The sequence below is a fragment of the Epinephelus fuscoguttatus genome, linkage group LG16 (genome assembly GCF_011397635.1).
Source record: "Epinephelus fuscoguttatus linkage group LG16, E.fuscoguttatus.final_Chr_v1".
Lineage (NCBI taxonomy): Eukaryota > Metazoa > Chordata > Actinopteri > Perciformes > Serranidae > Epinephelus > Epinephelus fuscoguttatus.
In genome coordinates this window covers 41,576,803-41,594,201 of record NC_064767.1, presented here as the reverse complement: position 1 = coordinate 41,594,201, position 17,399 = coordinate 41,576,803, and the positions used below count along the sequence as shown (strand labels likewise).

The 17,399-nt window shown below is 41.3% G+C and overlaps 1 long non-coding RNA gene and 1 pseudogene across 1 annotated transcript; both read right to left on the bottom strand.

Annotated features, from left to right (window-relative positions):
* The window catches only part of LOC125903189 (THAP domain-containing protein 6-like), a 45,856-nt pseudogene that overhangs the window by 11,771 nt on the left and 16,686 nt on the right, over positions 1 to 17,399 (bottom strand).
* Positions 539 to 7,124, bottom strand: LOC125904038 (uncharacterized). Its single transcript, XR_007451355.1, has 3 exons — positions 5,660 to 7,124; positions 5,003 to 5,141; positions 539 to 4,712 (listed from the first exon to the last, which is right to left on the bottom strand). It is a non-coding gene; the product is annotated as an uncharacterized LOC125904038 (long non-coding RNA).

Below are 17,399 nucleotides of genomic sequence, written 5' to 3'. Positions count from 1 at the left end.
AGCATTCCTTTTTAAACGCGCAGACATGACGACGATGATGACGATTCAGGAAGACCGTGATTTAGGTAGATAGACGACGGGCCACTGCTCCGGTAACAACCCCGATCTCAGTCTGTATTGTTCTGGACAATTTGGGGTGAGATCTACGATTAAATAACCGTGAGCGTCTCTGGTGGGATCTTCAAAGCTTTCTGAAAAAAAGTTTTTCTCAAAGGAAAAATTTGCTGAGCCAATATATTTATCTGTAACCTATCTCTGGGGTTTTTAAACAAGACCAGGTAATTACTGTTTAAGCTGATGGTCCGACTGTGTTTGCCCCGATGAAAAACATTTTGCGTCAACATCATGATGCTCATGTTCCTGTGGTGTCTGTATTGTGTAAAAATCTTGACTACTTCGGGATGGTCGGAGGCCTGAAAAATGACGTCGTCCAGGATAATCAAGTGACTTTGATTGGGGGGAAACAGGTTCTCATCATCGAAAGAATCAGGCAAGCCTTCGACAAATGTAATCTTTTTATTCATCTTTTGCAGTTCACCGTACATAGGCTGGAACAAAGTATATATCCATACAATATTTTCAGGCACCTGAGACAAAACATCTTGACAGTTTTCCAATACACTTTTTACAAAAAAAGTTTTTCCACAACTGCTGGGTCCCACAATCTGACATGAGAAAGGTACTCGCAGTCTAGGATCAAAGCCAATTGGCCGGTGGTCTGCGGAAAACATTTCAATAGCCAAACGGCAACGTTTCACCTGTGGAAAGCAGTCGTCTCTTGTCAAATACCACACGAAACCTTTTTAAAAATGACGTGTTTTTAAGCAGAAACCCGTTTTTATCCCTCTTTATACCGTGTTGAAGAGTCTCGATAAACCCCTCCTCCTCCTCCTCCTCCCCCATATGGTGGTTTTGCAGGTAACCCTCTACCAGCTCTTTGACGCTGTCGAAATTGATTTTTTCCACAACATTCGTGCGTCTGAGTAATGCCCTTCACCCGCAGCACGGCTCGTTTGTTTTTTCTGGTCAAGTAGGCGTAACTTTTAGGACCCGCCGCCGCAAATTCCTGTATGGTGTCGCCCCCCAACTCGTCAGTCAAGTCTCCCAAATAATTACCCAGTTTGAGCCCCTTCTCCCCCTCTTTTGCGACATAAATTAGAGAGTCGGTGTCGAGGTAAAGTACCCGATTTTGCAATTGATGCAAATAGTCGTATAACTTTAGACAGCCGTAGGCTGTGGTGAATGCTGCAATAAACACGTTGTCAGTCTTGTTGGGGGGTGCGATATACCGATCGCTGTGACACCACTGAATCAGAGCCGTGGTCTCGTTTAGGAAGGAAAAGTATTTGACTTTGTGTTTTTCTGGAAACATGTAACTGAAAAACTCCTCCAGTTCCCTGACGAGCACGGTCTGGTTCAGGTTACTTCTCTGGGCAAACCTTCCCCATGAGCTATTTAGACAGAGCTTAGCCACCTGTCTTTTAGCCGGGTTTGATTGAATTTTGTCCGCGTCCAGCAAAATGCCCTGATTTGCCCCGTAGTACGCAATGTACTTTCGTCTACTCTCCGGATCCGAGGCCTCGGCGGGGTAGCCCGAGCCTGTATCCTAGAGGATAGGGAAAGGTGCAGTTAACGTAGGGATACAAGGATGTCACGTCCACGTAGTGTACAGTTTCGTTCGCTGCCGCCGTGTACCTCAGCCTCACGGCGCTCGTCCTACCGCCGTACAAAGTGTCGCGGGGTGACAAAGGTCGGGGGGTTTTGGCACGCTTGAGAAAATCTCTCAGAGGTGGATTGGATTTTTTCAACTCAAGCCAATCGTGCTCTCTCATCACGTTCACCTTGAGACCGTGGACGGACTCTAACGTCTGTATTCGCGCCACGGTGGAGGCGTGCAACTCGTCAAACGGTCTGGCCATCAGAGGGCAGGTGTCGTGGGGCTGAAAGCAGGACGGACAACCGTGATAAAAACAACCCAGACACTCCCAAGCCATTTTCACGCCTCGGACCTCGGCGTAACCGTCTACAAAGTAGCGACCGATCTGTTTTTCACCTGCGTTCAACGCGTGCTGAATAAAGATGCCCTCGGTTTGCGCCACCCACTCTAACCACTGAACGCCACCGTATGAGTAGGTTTTGTGACGTCTTCGATAGCCATCAGGAGAAGGAATGGCCAGGGTGTCGGGACGTAGGAAATTTGTGCGAAACACTTTCATGCAGGCCAAAGCGATGGTGGCGCAACTGAAAGGGTCCACGCCCGTTTCGTCGACGTAACCTTTTCTGAAAATGTCGCAGGCTCACGCGAGAATATCCACGTCGTTTTGACAGTAGCGGACGGCTTCTTTCTCAAAATTGAACGTGCCGTGACGCACCGTCTCGTACCACGCTTCAAATTCTCTCTTGCCCTCTCTACTCATTTGTTTGATGCCGTAGGCCTTTGGCTCGGGGTAGGGGCCTACGTACTTTAAATGATTCTCGGAGCTAAATCGATGGGGAAAAAAAAACCTTGTTTTTATCGGGAAAACCTAGGGCTTTGGGCAGAGCCGACAGACGGCACATCAAGAAACTGAGACTGTCGATGTACCTGTGTTCGTAATCGGGGTCGGTGAAACGTACAACTTTGCTTCCCTGCATTATGAGCGCCTCAGGCTTCAGGTTCAGAGACAGCATGGCGTTGAACACAATGTATCCGTCAAATCCTCTAGCGTTGTGAGCGATAAAGACAGATTTTCTGTACACGGGTCGTCTGAAATGCAAAATAAACTGTTTGGCACAATCTACGCCCTGAGCATTCCACCTTTTGCCGTCGAGGGTTTTTGTACACACCAGAAAAGGGACGTGCACTCCCGACGAGTCTACGTACGTCTCGAAATCGTAGAAAATCAATTTCTCTGTATGTTTTGTCTCGACGGGTAAACGCTGTATGTAACACAGGTGCTCCTCGCTCTCATCTCGGTTACACCGCAGATTTTACATTTGACTTTTGGACACGCGTGTTGTTTACTGTTACCGTTCATAGCGATGTAGTATAGCATGTCACATTTTTTGCATCTTTTAATCAGCTCGCAATTACTGACGTATTTTTCAGCCACGGGCCTCTTTACGGGCTCTTTGTGTTTGGCTAAACATGACGCGTTCTGTTACAGTCGACGCAAACTATGGGTCGGAGCTCTCGCTCGCTATAGGAGGGGTCCGAACAAACGGAGCAATGACCCTTGCAATAGTGAGATGCGACGGAGGTGTACCCCGCGTAGCAATACTCGCACACGTACGGCGAGCCTAGGAAGGATTTCAGGCTCGTTATGCCGTAGTAGTGTTTTTCAAACAGAAACATAAACACCGTCTTTTGTCTTCTTGGTGAATCGGTCACAAATTTAGAGAGCGTTCGAGCGTCGTCGGTTCTGTAGAACACTACAATTTTGCAGTTTGAAACTTTTTCAAATTTCGCTATATCGCCGAACGTTACCGCGGTCTGATCGTTCAAACCCGCCTTACTTTGAAAGTCTCTGCTGAGCGCAAATGCTTCGCTATCGACGATATCGGGGTAAAGCAGGTGAGCCAAATTAATCGCAAAACAAAGTTGGTTGTCGTGGGCGTTGATTACGACCTGCAGAGACCGTCGCTTTTTTTTAATAATCTCGCCATCTAAAGTATTAGACAAGAGTCTTCGACCGCCGCCTCGGGGGTTTTTGACGAGTTGGACGGTGAATATTACCGTCGGTTTTAACGGCCGTGTTAGATTGCACAATTCAGTCTAGGAAAGACTGTAAGTGAGTTAAATCAAACTCCTCTCCGCTCATGACGGAGGACGCGCCTTGAGGCAGAGTATCGCCTCTCATCTCGAGCTGCACCGCATCTTGTCGTTCGACTTGTGAAATGACTTTCGTCAACACTTGCGCCATCTCTGTAAACACCCTGACGAACGAACGTCCTCTACATTACCCCCTCGCTGTTGATTTTGACGGTCGGATGTTGCGAGTTGGACATTTTCTAAACGATTTACGGCGTGGTCTATGGTGTTAAAGACGCTCGTTTGATTTTGGGCACTTTGATTATTATTAAGTCAGGTCTCGGTTTGCAAATGCGTGTCGTTTGAGGTCGAGGGATTGGCGGGTATTTGATTTAACAAATCTTGACATCGGCTTATCGTATTTAAAACAGCTTGCTATGATTAAGTTCGGCGATAGCAACATCAATATCTGAGAACAGGTCAGGGATAAAAGAAATGACGGGGCTTTGTTCTCCGATTAAAGAGTCACACCACGTGGGTACGCTGTTTGAAGAGGACGAGGGTATTTGATTTAGCAAATCTTGACATTGATTTATGGTGTTTAAAATGCTTTGAGAATGATCAAGATCTGCGATAGCCATATTGATGTCTGTGAGTGGGTCGGTGATTTCTACATCTTGTTGTGCCTCGCATAAAGACTGAGCGGGTTCTCGAGTTTCATTTAACACATTCTGGTTTAATTCTTGTATCATCACATCAAGTATTGAGGAACAGTGGTTGCTTTCATCCATGGTTACAGAAAATAAAGAACAAAATTTTAAAAAACCAAACAACAACAACAACAACCCAAACTTACACTCAAACACCAAGGCCTAGCACAAAGAGGATCTCGCTCATGGCCCTTAGCATAGTACCGACGAGAAGATGTATTTTCTTCTTTCTCCCTCTGACAGCTTGCGCGTACATTTTCTGGGTCTTTTTGCTGAAAAAAGAGAAAGAGAGAGAGAGAGAGGATTATTTATTATTTTATTCATATTGTATGCTAAATTAAATAGCAAGTAATAAATATGAAATATACGTTTGTTGGTTAGTTATATATCCCATATCTATATCACTTTCTTGTTCCTCACAGATAGATCGAACGGATTCCTGAGTTTCATTTAATACATTCTGGTTTAATTCATGCATCATCAAGTATTGAGGGACGGTGGTTGCTTTCATCCGTGGTTACAGAAAACAAAACTAAAAATAAAAATAAAAAACAAAACTTACGCTCAAACACCAAGGCCCATCACAAAGAGGATATCGCTCATGGTCCTTAGCGTAGTACCGACGAGAAGATGTATTTCTTGTCTCTCTCTCTGACAGGTCGCACATTTGAAACTATGCGTACATTTTCTGGGTCTTTTTGCTGAAAAAGAGAGGGAGGATAACGTAAGATACACCTTTATTGATCCCATAATTGAGAAATTCCGGTATTACAGCGGTCAAGGGGAAAGAGTCAGATTAAAGATTTCAAAATTTAAACCTGAAAAACTAGGCATGCCAAATAAGTACAAAATACAAGAAACGGCGATAAATAACAATTATAATAATAGTAATAATAATAATAATTATAATAATAATAATAATGAGAAGCCATGAATGAAAATGAGCTGTGGATAAAAGGGAGCGCATCTAGTGCAAAGTAATCATTTTAAAAGTCATTATTTTATTCAAATTGTATTCTTAATGAAATAAAAACAAGTAATAAATATGAAATATACGTTTGTTGGTTAGGGGGGAACGTTTATGAGCCGACGCGTTTCACGTCGGACATGTATCGATAATGGTCCAACTTCATGTTTGTAGCATTGCAGCGTGAAGCCGACACAGATCCTGTGTTTTTACTTTTTTAAAAAAAGAAAATAAAAGGTTTTTTTGACTCACCGGTTTTATGACCGTTGCGAGAAACACTCGGTCGACCGTCGCTGTCGCTGCTGCTGCTGCTGCTGCTGCTGGGCGTCCGCCACCTCTTCCTCCCGGGTGCAGAAGAATGTAGCGTTTGTACAGGAGGACGTGTAGCGTCCTTAGCATGCTCCGGAGTGGTCTGAGACGATGATTGAACCGGGTCAGCTCTTTTAACCACGTCAGCTGTTGAGGGAATCGGTGCCGGAGCAGAGTGCTTAGTTTCTTCAGCCTCTGCTTGACGAATGATTTTGCTCAGCTCTTCAGGTCTTCATCGACCGTGACTGTAAAACAAACAAAAACTACGGAATATATTGTGTATTAGATGCGTAAATGTGTATGAGATGTGCGTTAACAACATCAACAAGAACAAGACTTACAGTTGCACAGGTTGTTATACTCTGTTTTCTGTTTTCTTACCGAAGTCCATGATAGGTCTCAGTGTTCCTGTAAATGCGCTCTTTGGTGTGAGTAACTAACGAACAGTGGAAAAAGCTGTAAAGAAAACCGTACGAATGGTAACTTATACTTTATTGATTGTAGTAGGCCTATGTGCTTAAAAGCTCACTCCATAATGGTCACCCCATATGCTAAGGTGATTTGGAGAAACTGACGCAAAGTGAATAGCGTGTGTGTGTGTGTGTGTGTGTGTGTGTGTGTGTGTGTGTGTGTGCATGTGTGGAGGTGAATGTTGGGTGAGAATCGCTTGCATTTTCACACTTTGTACTTTTAGTTAGAACTCATCTTTTCACCCTCTGTAACTAATATAATTAATGTATTTTTTCATGTCACAAACAAAAAGAGTTTAAATAAACTGAATATTTAATTGCTGTGTGTGTGTGTGTGTGTGTGTGTGTGTGTGTGTGTGTTTGAGAGAAAGAGAAAGGGAAACAAGAAGATGGTGAGGATTTATTTTAACTACATCACCGTATTGTGATATTGTGAATCATGTCTGGTGCGTCTCCTTTTCCCCCCTCCCTACATCCCGGCTCCCACAACATTCACTCCGGTGTGTTATTGGGAAAATTCTTCATTCACAAATGCGGATATTTTAAGACTCACTGGAGGAATGAGCTAAAACTCTCAAGTCCCTCAGTCTTGTTAAAGAAAAGAAAGCCCTTACATTATTTTCTTTACTAGAAACATTTAAGTTAATATGAGTGTGATTTATTTTTTATTTTATTGTACTTATCTTTCAATAAAAAAAAAAAAAACATTCACCCCGGTGTTCACCCCAAGAGGAAGGAGTGATGCGGATACCCAAACGATTAAAAAGAGATTAAGAAGATTAGATTCATTGATTCAAAGAAAAACATGATACGGATAAAAGTGCTCCGTAGCTCAAGGTTAAGAACACATATTGACGGATCTCAACAATGATTGGTGTTTGGTGTGCCATCTAATAGCATAATATTGACGGATCTCAACACACACACACACACACACACACACACACACACACACACACACACACACGGTCTCTTAGCTGACAGAAGGTTCCAAAAAGGGAGGGGTAAATGAGCGGGAAAAACCTTATGATGATGTCACACATCCGCACTCAGGAGGGAGGGGAGGGTGGGGCAGCTGGGGGGCGGGGGGCAGGTGTAGGTGAAAGGTCACCATCCATCATCTTTAAATTTGACAGAAAGTGTATTATTCATTCTCTGGTGATGAAGGCAGGACATAGGAGTGGTCCTAGTAGAAACAAAGGATGAAAATATTATAACTTTATATTACACTTAATCACCCAGTCACAGTCAGTCACATCTTGGCTAGTACAACTGTCCCACATTCTTAATCTCATCACTCCACATTTGTTCTGCCAGCACTGTGTGTGTATGTGTGTGTGTGTGTGTGTGGGTGGGTGTGTATGTGTGTGTGTGTGTGTGTGTGTGTGTGTGTTTGTCAGGGATACACATTCATCACTGACATGTTTCATGTATGTGCATATGTGTATGTGAGTATGTCTGAAAATAGTGACAGAATGGGAGATGACAAGACATTTGAACATAACAAGGATCATGATGCTCACAACTATTTGAGGCATGTCTGTTTGGTACTCACAACATTGGGTACAGGCAGGGTTTCATCAGTGTCTTGCACAAGCTGGGAACAGTCCACTGCCAGAGTCTCTTGAGCCTCCTTTGAGGTCTCAGTTGTCCTGGTAGCAACAGGCTTAAGTGAAGGATACAATATTTTAATTTTATCACAGTGTATTATTACAAAATACATAACTGATTCCTTGACACTCAGAAAGTCAGTCCATAGTGACTTTTCTTGAGCAAGGCATCATGGGAAAGCGTGGCCTCGCGGCTCCGCTCCAATTGTTTGTTGTTTCTATTAATTTCTAATTTCTATCCTATTTGAAAAGTCAAACAATAATTTTGTGAAACTGGGAGACTTTAATGTCTCCAAAGAAGGATTCGATGGAAGAAACAATGAAAGAAATGAACGAAACACTGAAGAAATTAACACAAGAGGTGAGAGACATCGCTGCAAAGCAAACTGAGATAACAAACCTCTTGACAGAAGTCAAAGAACTTAAAGAAAGTGTGGCTGCAAAAGAAACGAGGATTGTTGCACTTGAAAAGAAAGTGTTGAAGATGGATGAATTAGAACGTAGAATCCAAGACCTGGAACTGTTTACACGCAAAGAAGATGTAATAATAAGCGGCCTTGATGTCAAACCGAGGTCGTACGCTGCCGCGGTGACCAGGAAGAGAGACAGCAAGGAAAGCCTAAGTCTGCAAGATAACAATCTCTCAAAACGCAGGTGATCTCCTTTCTCCAAAGCAAGAACATATATCTTGACAAGAACAACATCACAGCTTGTCACATTCTACCAAGAAAGGATCGCGCGGCTAAGCCCGGAATCATCATGCGTTTTGTGAATCGTAAACACAAAACAGAGCTGCTGATGCAGGGTAAAAAGCTCAAAGGTACGGCGGTGTACATCAATGAACATCTCACATCTAAAAATGCTGAGATTGCCAGATTAGCACGACAACTATGGAGGGACCACAAAATAAAAGTAATGTGGACCAGAGACTGCAAGGTGTTCATAAGGCTGAATGGCCCCTCGCCAGAAGCAGAGAAGGTGTTGATGATCAGGGAGCTGAAAGACCTGGATCGCTACAAATGAAGGTGACAGCTAATACGCTTTTTTGGAAGACAGGAGCTCAGTGCCAGGTGAATATCAAAGGATTAGGCACGTTTTTGGCCATCTATTCCCTGTATGTTTTACTATCTTTGAAGGGAGCTCGGAGCACCTCTCTACACAAGGTAGGAAATACTTTTCCACTTGCACTATGACTGTTGACAATATATTTTCTATCCATCGATCTGGATTTACAATGCTCCTCAGGCGACGCAGGTTCAAACTCTATGACCTGTTGATACTGCACTGGTTCTGCTCCTACCGCTGCTTTCTTCTATTTTTGATATTTTTGCTGCTCTTTTCTTTCCGTGCTGCTGGGGTTTCTACCAGATCTTTTTTTCCTTCGGACTACATCGATTTTTTATTTCGATTTTGGACTTTCTGTGGACTAGCTCTTTGTCTTTTTTCTCTTTTTGGCTGCTTTTTTTTTTGTCTACCGCAGGCCTATGCCTGGTAGTCTTACCAGTTTGTGTATGGGCGTGTGTGAATGGGTGCGTGTGTGTATGGGAGTGTGTATTTGCACTGTTGGTGCGCCAGTCACACCGAGGCGGTTTGGCTCTGTGCGCATTGCGCGCAGGCCTATTGGCACGGACATGTCATCCAACAGCTGAACTGTACTCCCCACAAAATATCACGACACAAGCTATGCGCATAGTAGCACGGACTTGTCATCCAACTACCAAACTGTACTCCACAGATAATATCAGGATCTCGCGTCATGCGCTGCGTCTTAGAGAGGAGTGGCAATATTGCATTGTGCGTTACTGTATGGGTGTTGGAACACGTAGACCACTCAGGAGTTGTAAATATAATGAATATGTTTCGTAATATTAGTATTTTCTTTATAGAAAATGACTGAGACTACTGATCTCCCCCTGTCCTCAGGGGGTCATACACTGTCAAGAGCTGAATACACAGATTACAAGTTGTATGATTTTGAATGTAATATTGACCCAGAAAACCACTTGACTAATTCAATGAATTCCATGTGTGATTACTATGCAGAAGAAAAGTTTAATGACACGGTTAGCCTGGAAAACAAATTTTCATTAATACACTTGAACTGTAGAAGCTTATATGCAAACTTTACCAAGATTCAGGAATACTTGAGGTCTTTAAAACATAAATTTTCAGCCATAGCGCTGTCAGAAACATGGGTTGATGAAGATTGCGGTGTAGATTTCTGTATGGAAGGTTATGAATTGCACCACTGCAGTAGAAGAAATAAGAGGGGAGGCGGTGTTGCCCTTTTTTGTGAACACTGACCTGAAATGCAGAATTTTAGAATGTATGACAATGGCCATCAATGATTTATTTGAATGTATTACAGTGGAGATTGATATGGAAAAGAAGAGGAATATTGTTGTTACGTGCATTTACAGGACACCTGGATTGAAAATAGAAACGTTTAATGAAAATTTAGAAAAAGTACTGTGTCAGCTTAATGAAAAGAAAACATATATTTTGTGTAGGGACCTAAACATTGACCTGTTGAGCGCACGTAGACAAGCATCAGTCAGTGACTACTTGGAGACACTATACAGTAGAGGGTTATACCCATTGATCACCAAGCCCAGTCGGATAACAACAACATGTGCGACACTGATCGACCACATCTTTATTAATGTTTTAGAAGGTAAAATCAAAAGTGGCTTGGTAATCAATGATATAAGCGACCACTTACCTGTATTCTGTATTTATGACTGTCAAATAAATAATGAGGAAGAAGCAGCCGATAGGACTAAATATGTCAGAAAAAGGACAGATGAAGCAATCTGCAGGTTTAGAAATGACTTGGATGAGCAGGACTGGAAGGAGGTGTATGTAGGGGAAGTAAATGCTGCATATGAAGCTTTTCTAGATAACTATCTCTCATTGTATGACAAGCATTGTCCAAATGTACAATGTAAACATAAGGACAGCTATGGCAAAAACCCTTGGATTACAAGGGGACTACAGAATGCATGTAAAAAGAAAAATAAACTCTATAGAGACTTTATAAAATCCAGAACAAAGGAAGCAGAAACAAAGTATAACGCTAGGGCCACACCGCCCACGGAAGCGCCGCGAATAGCCTCGAAGCGCCGAGAAGAGAAGGCAGTTTCCTTTCGGCGCCCATGTTAACCGACTGTGTCGTCCACACTGGCCGCGCCGCGCCGGGAAGCTCCGCGGCAGGCTCACGATTTGCAGCGATCAGTTCGGTGTCTGGTCTATTTTCTGCGCGAGCCGCGAGTGAATCTGACAAGCCAGGCAATGAAAAACAAGAGCTGGGAGCAGAATCGCTTTTCGACGGCATGGAGAAATGCGCGTCTGATGTGAATGGAGGTGCTCCGGCGCGCGCGAGAATTTCGGTGCGCTGCGCTTCCGCGGGCAGTGTGGCCCTGGCGTAAGCTGTATAAAAATAAATTAACAACAATAATGAGACAAGCGAAAAAAGATTATTTTAGTAACCTATTAGAAAAAAATAAAACTGATATTAAAGGAACATGGAATATTTTGAATAAGGTAATGGGGAAAAGTACATCGAGTCAGACCAGCCCACCAAGCCACTTTCTTGGAGGATAACAAGAAAATTAAAAACATAAACAAAGTAGTAAATGAATTTAATTCTTTTTTTTGTAAATGTAGGACCTAAGCTAGCAGAGACCATTGAAAAACATGACATGGGGCCAGTACAGAATGGAGGGACAAGGGGCAGTAGAGTACTCCAGTCAATGTTTCTGGGAGACGTCAATGAAAATGAAATTCTATCTATAGTAAATGTATTAAAAAATAAGACATCTACAGATAAGGATGGGTTAGACATGATCATTGTGAAAAAAAACCATTGACTGCATTGTCAAACCTCTAAATTACATTTTTAATCTTTCTTTTCAAACAGGGACCTTCCCAAATAGGATGAAGGTAGCAAAGGTTGTCCCACTATACAAAGATGGGGATAAGCATATGTTTACAAATTACAGACCAGTGTCATTATTATCTCAATTTTCTAAAGTGCTTGAAAAAAATATTTGTACAAAAATTAGATGAGTTTATCGAAAAGAACCAGTTGTTGAATGAGAGCCAGTATGTTTTCCGTTCAGATAGATCTACTGCTTCAGCTGTAATGAATATAATTGAGGACATAGTAACTGCAACTGACAACAAGAAATACACAATAGGTGTTCTTATCGACTTAAAGAAAGTATTTGACACAATTGATCATTCCATCCTGTTATCAAAGCTACATTCATATGGTGTGAGAGGCATAGTATTAGACTGGTTAAGTAGTTATTTGGATAAAAGACAACAGTATGTTCAGTATGCTAATAACACATCCAATCACATGCAAATTCAACGTGGAATACCACAAGGTTCAGTTTTAGGACCAAAATTATTTATACTTTACATTAACGATATCTGTGATGTATCTGAGTTATTAAATTTTGTTCTATTCGCAGATGACACAAACTTTTACAGCTCCGGAAATGATTTAAAGGAATTGGTAAAGAGCATGGAACAAGAAATGGTCAAACTTAAGGAATAGTTCGATATTAATAAATTATCATTAAAATTAAAGAAAACAAAATTTATGATTTTTGGTAAAAGAAAAAAAGATGAAAATACTGTACTTTCAATAGCAGGAACAAGCACTGAAAGAGTTAAGGAAATTAGGTTCTTGGGTGTGCTCCTAGATGAAGGGTTGACTTGGAAATCGCATATCTCACACATACAAAAAAAGATGTCCAAGAGTATTTTTGTATTAAATAAGGTAAAACATGTGTTAGAGTATAAGGCATTGAGAACTTTGTATTGTGCACTTGTGTTACCCTACATCAACTACTGTGTGGAGGTGTGGGGAAACACATACCAAAGCAACACAAGGTCATTATATCTCCTACAGAAAAGAGCCATCAGAATCATACATAAAACAGGTTATAGAGAGCACACAAATATCTTATTTTTTAACTCTAAACTTGAACTTGTTGAATTACAGACACTAGTGGTAATGTTCAAGGCAAAAAATAAAGTACTACCAACAAATCTACAAAAAATGTTTACCCTTATACAGAAAGGGCATTTTAGGCATCAATTTGCAAGGACAACCTTAAAACAAATGTGTACTTCAGTGGTGGGAGTGAAACTCTGGAACTCTCTACAGAATGAGTTAAAGTAATGTAAAAACATATTTCAGTTAAAAAAAAGTATTTAAAGAGAAAACGATGAAGTTGTATGAGCATTCATAGAAAGAGAAAAATCAGGGTCTTTTTCTATTATTGTCTTGTTTTGTTGTTGTTGTTATTGTTTTGTTTTGTTGCTGTAGATGGGAGTCATCCCCCTAACCTGACATTTAAGTTTGATAAACAGGTGTTGCCTCAGCTGGTTTTATTAGTATTTATGTTTCTTGAAAATTTTACATTTCTTATCAACTTTATAGCCACAATGATAACTTGAAATACACTAAGGCATGTTGCACTTGGTTACTTCTGTTGTTTAGTTGTGTAGCTATGGATCTTTGTTTAGTATTGTTTTATCTTACTATTATCTCTCTTTGGATGTTCGGCTATGATATGAGTGAGTATCATTACTTGATGATGGCGATGATTATGGATTGCTTTTGCTTTAAAACTTGATGGTGGTGATGATGATGATGATGATGATGATGACGACGATGATTTGCTTTTGCTTTAAAATTTGTTTCAGATTAAGATATTAGGAATGGATGTTTTGGTTTGGTTTCTATTTTTGTTTCTTTTACTTATTATTCTCATGCGCAAACATAAGGTGTTGATAAGTATCAGAGTAATTTTTTGTAAAGGGGGCAGAAAATGTAAGATTTTCTTCATTCTGCCTCCCTTTCTGTCATGATCCTGTTTTTTCTGTTAAGTTTTGTTACCCATTTCATGTTCACGTTTTGTGTCTTGTCTTGTACTTCCTGTTTTATTTTGAAGTGTTCACCTGCCTCTCCTTGTCTCCGTAGGTTTTACTTCCTGTCTGGCGCTGTCACACCTGCTCCCTGATTGTTCCTCCCCAGCTGTGTCTCATCAACCCCCATTACCTCATGTATTTAACCCTCATGTCTTCCCCTGTCTTGTTGCCAGTTCGTCGCACTTCACAGTCCTCGTCCCAGCACTCTATCTTGTCTCGTCTTGCTGGTAATAACAGTTTTGTCTTTTGATCTAGTTTTTGCCTCACGATTTGGATGCCTTTGCCAGCTCTGATTGTTATTCTGTGTACCGAACCCTGCCTGTCTTTTGAATAAACCTCGTTCTTGTCAACCGGAAAAGAATTGAGCCTTTGTGTCCTTTCCGAGCCACGTTCATGACACTTTCGTCATGGCTGTGTAAACTATATGGATATGAAGATGTTAAAAAAAAAAAAAAGGTTTTGTTATTGGAACACATTCATGAACGAAATAAACTTCAAACTTCAACTTGAACTTCAACTTCAAAAGAAAAAAAATCAGCATGATATGGCATTCATTTATTTAAACCTTACAGCCTATGGTGATATACATACCTTCTGGAGGTGAGCTGGGAAACTGAAGACAGAAGGGACAGCTCCATCTCTGATCCTGACTGACTGACCTGTTCTGTCGAAGTCCTCCGGATTGAAATACTCACTACAGAGCATGGAAGACGAGCTAGCAGAAAAACCCTTCCCTCAGGAGAGTTACTTCCCATTGTTTCCTCCAAGCAGTATCTTTGGGAAACCTACATAGTATGACAAAAGTTAGTCAAGCAAATAACAACAATCTTACTAAAATGTTCGGAGCAATTGAATTAAATAAGAATGACGACTTCATTGTTTGAAGGCGGGTTTGACCGCGCTAATTCATTGTTTATGTTCTGGTAATGTAAGATTTCTTCCTCCTGTTCCTTTCCGACTATGGATGTGTAAACTGAGTTGTTAAATTAGCTGTATATGTTTTGATGAAAATATATACTACCATGAGCAGAATAAATTAAAATAAATGAATGAATGAATTGTGCGCCGGTGTCATGTCCCTACTGGTTTCCAGTTTAACTGGTTTCCTTACCGAACAGCTGCAGATGTGCTCTGTCAGCAGATTTGTCACAAATTCACAAACATACACAACATATTACTGGCAATTTTAAACTAGCAGCCCACATCTACCACAGTGAATATGCTTCTGTAGCCTAAGTGAGCACTACGTACCAGCGACATTTAAAAAAGAAAGTAAAGAAAATATGATGTACACAAATTTGCGTCAAGCTGGACTCGATTTCACGTCAACAAAAAGACAATATAACACAAACCGCATGTCTACCTGTGTGAGCCACTGAGACTCACAGAGCACACGGCTTTCCTCAGGTATCAGTAAATTACGTCAGCATCGAGGTAACATTTTGATTTGGGCTGACCTGAGACAACTGGTTACCCTCGGCTTGCCTTGAAAATACCCAAACATATTTAGCCTATCAATGTTTCTTGTCCTTTTTCCAAGAATCTACAAACATAGGCCTATTCAGTGCCACATCACAGTCTGCACAACACTGCACACTATGACAAAGTCTGTCATGTTGACGATCTAACTCACTCACTGCGTACCTGTAGAGACAGAGATAACAGCATGACGTCACCTCTCTCGGACCATGGCGACATTTCTTTTAGTGTGCATCCCATAAATGTGAGTTTGTTCTTAGAGCTCATATGTCACCATCAGAGCTAGCTGCCAGGTTGTCATAGAGTGTAATACTATTAGTATTGTGTCATGGTAGTTAACGCATGTACAATTCCGTTTGCTTTTTTAAAATTTCGGCCGACTTTTTTTTATTAACTCGGTCACGGAAGTCATTTAAAATGCAGCGAAGCATAATACGTAAATTAAAACATAGGCTACTGATGTAACACTCAAATTAGATTTTAAAAAGTGCAAGTAGCCTACACAAAAAACTACTCAGTTACAGTGACGTGAGTAAATGTCAGTCCTTGCTTTTCACCTCTGTAATTATCCAGTGGCTATAAGTGCTTGGTTTTTATTTACATATTATTTAGCGTATTTTAAGAGCATTTTCGGAGTTAGATCGTCACTTATTAAACATGACAGGCTTTGTCATAGTGTGCAGTGCTGTGCAGACTGTAATGTGGCACTGAATATGTTTGTAGACATGTGGCCATGGCCATTTGGAAAAAGAACAAGAAACACTGATAAATATGTTTGGGTATTTTCAAGGCAAGCCGAGGGTAACCAGTTGTCTCAGGTCAGCCCAAATCAAAATGTTACTTGGGGTACGTCCCAAGTCTCTTATTTTATACTGCTAACTCCTAACTCCTTACTTGAACCGGAAGTTGTTCGAGCTCCGCCATCTTTAAGGCTGTCTCATGCATTGGGTGCGTCCCAAATCTCTTATTTTTATAGTGCTACTGCTAGCTCCTCGCTTGAACCGGAAGTCGTTCGAGGTCCGCCATCTTCTAGGTCGTCCCAAGTCTCTTATTTGTGCAGCGAGGAGCTAGCGCTAGGAGCTAGCAGCAAGCTTTAAGCAGCTACGAGCTAGGATGGTTGAGAGGTTCCTAACAGGAAGTCTTTTTCAGCTTGAGGCCATGACGTATAAATACCCGCCCCCTTTATCTGGCTTATTTGAACGAGATGGCGGAGAAATAGCGCAAGTGTACCCGTTACATGCATTCTTTGCAATGAAACGCTGTAATTCACATGCCTACGTGACTACAAAGAGTAACGTTAATGATATTTCGTGCAAGACTGTCATGTTGTAATTAAGTTTATTTTATTCACAATCTGTCGGTGATGTGTGGCTGTTAAATGTACAGCTGCTCATGTCCAGAACCACACGTGTTGATATAACACCACACACACACACACACACACACACACACACACACACACACACACACATTTGCCCATCATTAATTGTCCTGCATGTCATGTGAGTGGAATAATGTTTAATAGCTTGTAGGTAATATTAATTAGCCTATTAATATTAATTAATATTATTACTTTCATGTTGTTGTAAACTACTGTCATTACCGTCTGTCCTGCACCTCTCTCTGTCTCTGTCTCTCTCTCTCTGTCTCATTGTGTCATACGGATTACTGTTAATTTGTTATGCTGATCTGTTCTGTACGACATCTATTGCACGTCTGTCCGTCCTGAAAGAGGGATCCCTCCTCAGTTGCTCTTCCTGAGGTTTCTACCGTTTTTCCCCCGTTAAAGGGTTTTTTTGCGGAGTTTTTCCTGATCAGCTGTGAGGGTCATAAGGACAGAGGGATGTCGTATGCTGTAAAGCCCTGTGAGGCAAATTGTGATTTGTGATATTGGGCTTTATAAATAAAATTGATAAAATTGATTGAGGTAGATTGACAGGTCTGATGTCTTATTCACTCAGCAGCTGACTTGTTGAATGATGGCGAGTGGATTTAATAATAGTGTTAATAATGATGATGATAATAATAATAATAATAATGATAATGATGCTCATCACAGTGACAGTGGCAGGGCTACAGACCGTTCTTTAATTGCCACAAACTTCGGCAAATGTCTCAATAACAATGGTAACACATGCAAAACTGTGTGACCAAAGTCATGACGGCGGGGGGCAGGGG